We start from the raw sequence: 7,158 nt of genomic DNA, 5'->3' as shown, positions 1-7,158 counted from the left end.
CGACAATCATAATAACAATGGTGATGGGATCACAACAATAAGACAACCATGAAGATATCAATGGTGACGGTAGTCAATGATGATGATAGTGACAGTAACAACGACAATTATAATGATAATGATGACGGTTTAATTGAGATCTTTTAGAGGATGATAACTGATGGGATAACTTATAGATTTAATTTTTGTTTGTTGAATTTTTTTAGATATTTGATGATTATATTATATTTTAAGTTTAATTTATAGATATTTTAATCTTAATCGTCTATTATTTATAATTTTTATTTGATTATTATTTATATATATATATATATATATATATATATATATATATATATATATATATATATATATATATATATATATATATATATATATATATATATATATATATATATATATATATATACTTTCTATTTGGTGCTACCCCGACATGTGGCAGCTAATTAAGGGAAAACTTGCTAGCTGCTGTAAGTCTATATCCATAAAAAAAAATTATTAATTTTTATAAAGTAAAAAAGGCCACACATATTAACAAGAAGGTCATATATTTTGACCAAAAAAAAATTAATATATAACTCTTTCATTTAAAATAATTCGATCCTCTATGAATTATAATTTATGCATAATTCGGTGACAACTATTAATTAACATTGAGGTTGAGTTGTGCACCTTTAAGTCTATAATTGATATACCCAAATTACCAAGATATCAAATTAAAGGTGATAAAATGTGTAATAATAAAAAAGTTGATACAATGAGTTGGACACAATGACCGAATCCAAATAACCCATTAAAAAAGCCAAGTTGGGTTCTAAGATTATAGACCTGAAAAAATTAGAGTAATTTAACGATGGCGTATCTTCAACAGAATTTGGTTTGGTGCAGTAACTAATTGATTGATCAGTTTAACATCTAAATTATACACCTAACTACACTAGATCTTTTATTATACACAGTCACATTTGTTCTATTTTATTTATTTATTATTTTTTCTATTTCTATTTTTAACAGCACTTTATTTTTCATTTTGACACACTTTATTTTGGTGCATCACGTTATTGTAGCCTGATTATTTAATTTTGGTATGCCTAAGTGGGAGTGGATTTAGTAACAATGCCTCATTGCTCCATCTTATTAATGACACTCGAAGAGTGAAGAATACCATGGACATAAAAAAAATGTGAGACTCCAAAGCACAATGTGCCAGTGAAATTGATTTTTTCTCCTGTGTTGAATGTAAAAAGGCTAAAAAACATGAATAGAAATAGAAAAAAAAAATAGAATAAATGTAGGTTGTATAAAAAAATCTAGTGTGATTAGGTGTATAATTTAGGTGTTAAATTATATATGGGGATTGTTAATTCACTAAGAGGATCTGTTTTCTAGCTTAACTTGTGGGTCCGATGATTAAGATTGAGGTTGAGGAATGTTGACTTGAAACATGACCAACGGGCTTTTATATATAATATATATGGGGATTGGTAATGCACTTACATCATTTTTTTTAGTGACATCATAAAATTTGAAAAAAAAATCCAATAAATTTCTTTATTGTAGTAAGTTTAAATTAAAAATATTATAATAATTTACTATTAAATTTAAAAAGTCATTTCTTTCTCCTTTTTCATTGTCATTAAATTTTCATACATTATTTTCTCTCCTTTCTCATCTATCCTCATAATATTAATGTATTGTGAAATTTTTATTATAAAAATAAATATATTTTAATCTATTTTTTTATAATTCCAGGATTAATATGAAAAGTTCATTTCTATATAATACACAATAAAAAATACAATTGAATACAAAGAAATGATTACCTTTTTTAAAAAAAAGTAATTAAAAAAATAATTGTTTTAATATAAATTAAACAAGCATAACTTTAAGATTACAAACGGTTATTTTTTTAAGAAAATTATATCTCAGCGAGAAACAATTTAGTCGATTTGGTTAAAAAAAATATAGATTATCCAGATTTATATAAATTGCTTTATTTTATATTTTTTTTCAATCAAATCAACGTAGTATTATTTTTAGAAAATAATTATTTTTAAAATTCATTTAAATATAACGCTTATCATTATTTTTTGAATAAATTGAACCAATCAAACTTATTATTTTTTAAATTAATATATATTCTAATTTAATATTTATGAAAGAGACAAAATGATTAGATATTTAATGTTTATGAAAAAGAGAAAAGTGTCTCGAAATTTAATGTTAATGGAAGAAAAAAGAGAAATGTCTTTTAAATTAAATAATAAAATATTATAATATTTTTAAGTTAAACTAACTATAATCAAATAATTCATTGAATTTTTTGTTCAGATTTTTTGGTGTTGATTATTAATATAATTATACTAAAAAAAATAGTGTGAGTGGATTAACAATATGCAATACATGTATTGTAATTGTAATCTATAAAAAAGTTTGACCCAATCAAGCTCAGTTTTCACATTCTGATCCGTCGGGTCCAGATTGAACTGGACAGTCCATACGTCAGCTCTAATTAAAGGGAAAAGTCCCTAAATGTGCATTAGTGCTTAAAGTGTTTGACATTATATTCTTAATAATTTAAAGACACCCGAATATTGGCACAGCTTGCCTTTGGTCTGTTTTCTAGCATAAGCTTTCCTCATCCTTGCGTAGTTTCTTTAACACGTGTGCTGACCTAATGTCCAATAACTTAAAGGATTCCATTATGGTGTAATGTTAAGGTTCAAAAAATAGTTTTACCCCGTACTAATTATATTTAGGATATAATAGTAAGAGTTTGACTATGATTATTATCTTGATCAAAGTCAACCCTTGTAATAATTATGACAACAACAATAGATTAAAGTTAAATCATTTCTTTAAATCTTTTTAAAAAAGTGTAACTATTTTTTTTAATCCACACTTTTTAGCAATAACATTTTATCCTTGATTTTTTTTATATATATAAATTGTTGAAAAACAATCCAAAGTTTCAAATAACATTAATTGAAGTTGGAAATTCTAATACATTGTAAATTATTGAAATATAATGTTTGACTTGTGAGAACAAATCATTAATTACATATATTTTACTTTCTTAGCTAGGGATCAGTCGAAGACTCTCGATGTGGGAATAACTTACCTTGAGCAAAAAAAATAATGAAAATTTTCGAAAGTGATAGTAACGTGAGAGGTTATTTGTTGTGATCTATTTCATTATGAATAATTTTAACCTTGTGCAACATCCTCTCTTACATCTTTAATATGGTAATTATTGAATGTATTATATATTTTTAAGACGTTTATAGCATTTATTTTTTATTTAGAATAAAATAAAATTTAGATACAATTTCATAGGTGTTTTAGTGTTATTCTCTAATTAGAATTGAAGTTTTTCCTTGATAATCTATGGATACCTTAAATTATTTTAATGTTATTATTCTTTGATTCTTATTGTGTCCAAGTTTTTGCCAATAGAAAATCTATACATGTGTCTTGTAAACTATTCGATTCTTCCACCAGTTAACTGCATTTTAATAATTTAATATTTTTATGTTTTTGTCATCAACAAAATTAAAGCCAACCTTTTTATTATTCTAGAAATCTCTCGCTCTTCCCACTTCATGGTATTCCGAACATAATCCTGATGTGAATAAAAATATACAAGTACTAATGAGTAATCTCAAGTACTTGTTAAGAAGAAAATATTAAATAAAATTATTTTGATAAGTTTCTAATGTATTGCCCATTAATAATGTTGCTATCATTCTTGTCATGCTGCTCTCAATATCGTTAATCAATATAAGTTGTCACTTCCCAACGAAAACAAAATCTCCTTCGGATTCTGGTGTTATTGTTTACTCAGTGGCACCTGAATTTGAGAAGAATTTATGAAGATTTGAGTGTAGAAAATATTTTTTTTTACACTCATAAGTGTATTCATTCTATGGAAGAAGAGAGATGAAAAATAAGTGAGAGAAATCGAAAAATACGATAGGCAATGTATATAAATAGAAGTATTATGTGTATAAATAGAAAGGCATGAAAAATAAGAGTAAAAATAAAGTATGAATAATTAGGATTATTTGAGTAATAAACTATTACTTGATGACACATTGTCTAGTCACAGAAGGGGCTTTTCTGTTATATTTAATTTGTACAACCGTTCTTACAAACAATGAATATCCAAAATTTCAATTTTAAGGATGCGGAAAATGTACTAGTTCCATCACACGTCCTAGATGGCTTACACTTATCACAGAAGTGACAGAACTCTGCTTCATATTTTGCTCCTTAAACAAGCGACTGCATGAACAAGAACCTTATATTTAGCAATTTTTATGTACAGTCTCCAATGTCAATTCGTTGGGCAAGAAATCAAAATCACTGGCAAGTGAAAAGAATCTGCCTGCTTGAGGAAACAGCACCCTTGTGACCATGCTGATGTTTTGCTTGCAGAAATTTTTCTTCTTCATGACGTTTGTTGGTTTCACATATTTGATTATATTTTCGAGAATAATATTCCTCAAAATACTATTATTGGAAATATTGTTCTAATCAAAGATGTTTGACAAATACTTATTATTCCTTTAAATTTTATTTAATTTAGAAGCAGAAATAATGAATGAACAAACAAATAAATGGGACAGAATAAAAGAAAAGTAGAAAGATATTTCAGATGAGAATAGGAAGAGAAAGAAACTAGTGTAATATAGATTCGGGAGTTATGCGTAAGAATTTTTCTTTATAATCTGTAAGTTGTAACAAACATATCTGGGAATGTTACATCCCCAAAGTCACATTCGTGAGAATAATTTAGCAATACTTGAAACCATCATACAAGACTCCAGCTCCAGCCTTCTGTTATCAGACATGGAAGAGACAGAGATAATCCTGGGAAGATGGAGCAGCATTGATCAACGCTCGCTTGTGGTTCCTATTTTTCTCAAACTCACTTGAAAACTTCACTTTCACTGCACTGGCAGCATCATGTTCTGAAGCTGGAAGCAATTTCTTCTGCAGCAACTCTTTTCTTTTGACTGAGAAAATGGAAAAGAATTAATCTTTCTTAAACCAAGATGAAAATATAACATAATAATAAATTTCATGAGCTATGTAACACACTCTAAGTTAGGACTGCATACTAACACATACCTTTGTCAGCTGGTAGTTCAAAAGTTTATGCATCCTCAACATCAAAATCCTCTGTTTTTCTTTGAGCACCACTGATGATCACGTACTCACAGTTCCTTGGATCTGTCTGGATGATAATCTCATGCTTACAGCATGCAGACTTCATGGTAAAGCTTCATATCTGATGGAACACAAATAAAATTGTTAACTAGTGATAAACAAATGAAGATAGATTGAGCAGTATTATTTATATTTCTCCAACTAAAATGTAGTGCATCAACACTTGAAAATCATATGGTATTGGTACAAGACATATACACTCCATTGTCGGGGTGAATTTGTTTATACTCTCAGAAAATAAGATATTATATCAAATTTTATTAAAATATGTGCCACCATAAGGTTATTTGTAGCGTAAAACTTTCAGTTATTTAATCAAAATTAATTTCTATATATATGATGGTAAAAGAGTTTGTATGAGCAAGCAGGTGCTTCTATTCCTGCTTTTTTCTCCAAAGATAATACAACAGTCTTGGCCACTGTAGCCATCATAAACATTAGATGCTTTTGCAGTCTACAATATGGAGTAGTAACTCCCAACTTGTTTTTTCTCTGTATTGAATCGGACACCCTTTGAAATAGTAGAATTGAATCCTCCACACCAAACATTAAAAGGCATCTCAAAAGTCAAACCTGAAAGCAGGGTCATTAGATAACACGAAATTAGAAGTTAAAAGAAAAATTAACATTGCATCCTAAGCTATCCAATTTAAGCCACATTGGGAAAAGGAGGGTAATTGAAGACTAGTTTTACAAGTATAGATACACACAAGCTAATTCAAAGCATAAACTCAGGTAGACAAACCAATTTCACACCTGTGGGTAAGACCACATTCTGGCACACATTAAATAAATCATGATCGATTCAATCATAAGGGATCATTAGAATATAGTCATCAATCATAATTCATATTACGTATCAACATATTTGTCCTTTACGTATTATGCACCTGAACTAGTTTATGACTATTCAACAAACAAAATAGACATCAATAACTTTGTTTGATTGGAACGAAAATTAAAAGGGGAGAGAATCTTGGTTGCTTGCTTCACCTTGAGGGGTTTAGCTCGATCTTCCCTACGGACTGGGCTACTAATAGTAAGTTTTTAAACCCACTTTCTATGGGCCGAGGCCCATTGTCCATCACGACACACTGATTTCTCAGGAAAAGATGCAGAGTACAAAGCTATATTAAAAAAGAAACTTATATATTTGTCCAATGTATTTATGCTTTGCCTAAAGACCTGTCTCAATTGGCAACATAAGTTGAGTTAAGGGAAAGAATTTGAGTTCATTCTTTACATAATGTATCTTTAGATAGAGATGAAAAATTTTAAATATGATTAAGTTTCAAATCAAAGATTAATTTTATAACCAATCTAAAAAAATTGAAGTTTGTAAATATACTTCAAAATCTTATCAAGAATTCAAAGACCTAATTGCATGTGCTAAACAAATTATGCTTTATGACACGAACCCATAATTTATCATCCTCCTAAAGCACTTCCAAAATTAATTTCCCAGTCAAACCATAGACAATCTCATATCCTTACTGAGTAGTGACTACCTGACCTCCAAAGTACCTTGACCAAGCAACAACATTCCAATTGATCAAATGTCTAATTTGCATTTTAAAAACAGGAATGGATCAAATGACTAATTTTGCAAGACAAAAGAGTTATGTCTCCACCTTTGAAAAAAAATTAAAAAGAGTTGTCCCCATAAAAAAAAAAAAATCTCAAGACAAATACGGGGCCGTTGTTTATTGCACCACCAAGTTACTTCCTGTATCCTTTTCGAAATATTTTTTTTTACCTTTCAGATTGACAATTCTAAAAGCCAAAATCTGTAATCAATCCAAAATGTAATTTTACATGCCGGATTTGTCATTCCAAAAGCCGAAAAAGGAGTGCAAGAAACAACTTGAGGTGCAGGAAATAACAGTCCAAATACGGCCAGCTACTCTGCTATTATATTAGTGTACA

The sequence above is a fragment of the Glycine soja genome, chromosome 20 (assembly GCF_004193775.1).
Source record: "Glycine soja cultivar W05 chromosome 20, ASM419377v2, whole genome shotgun sequence".
NCBI lineage: Eukaryota > Viridiplantae > Streptophyta > Magnoliopsida > Fabales > Fabaceae > Glycine > Glycine soja.
This window is presented reverse-complemented; position numbering follows the sequence as displayed.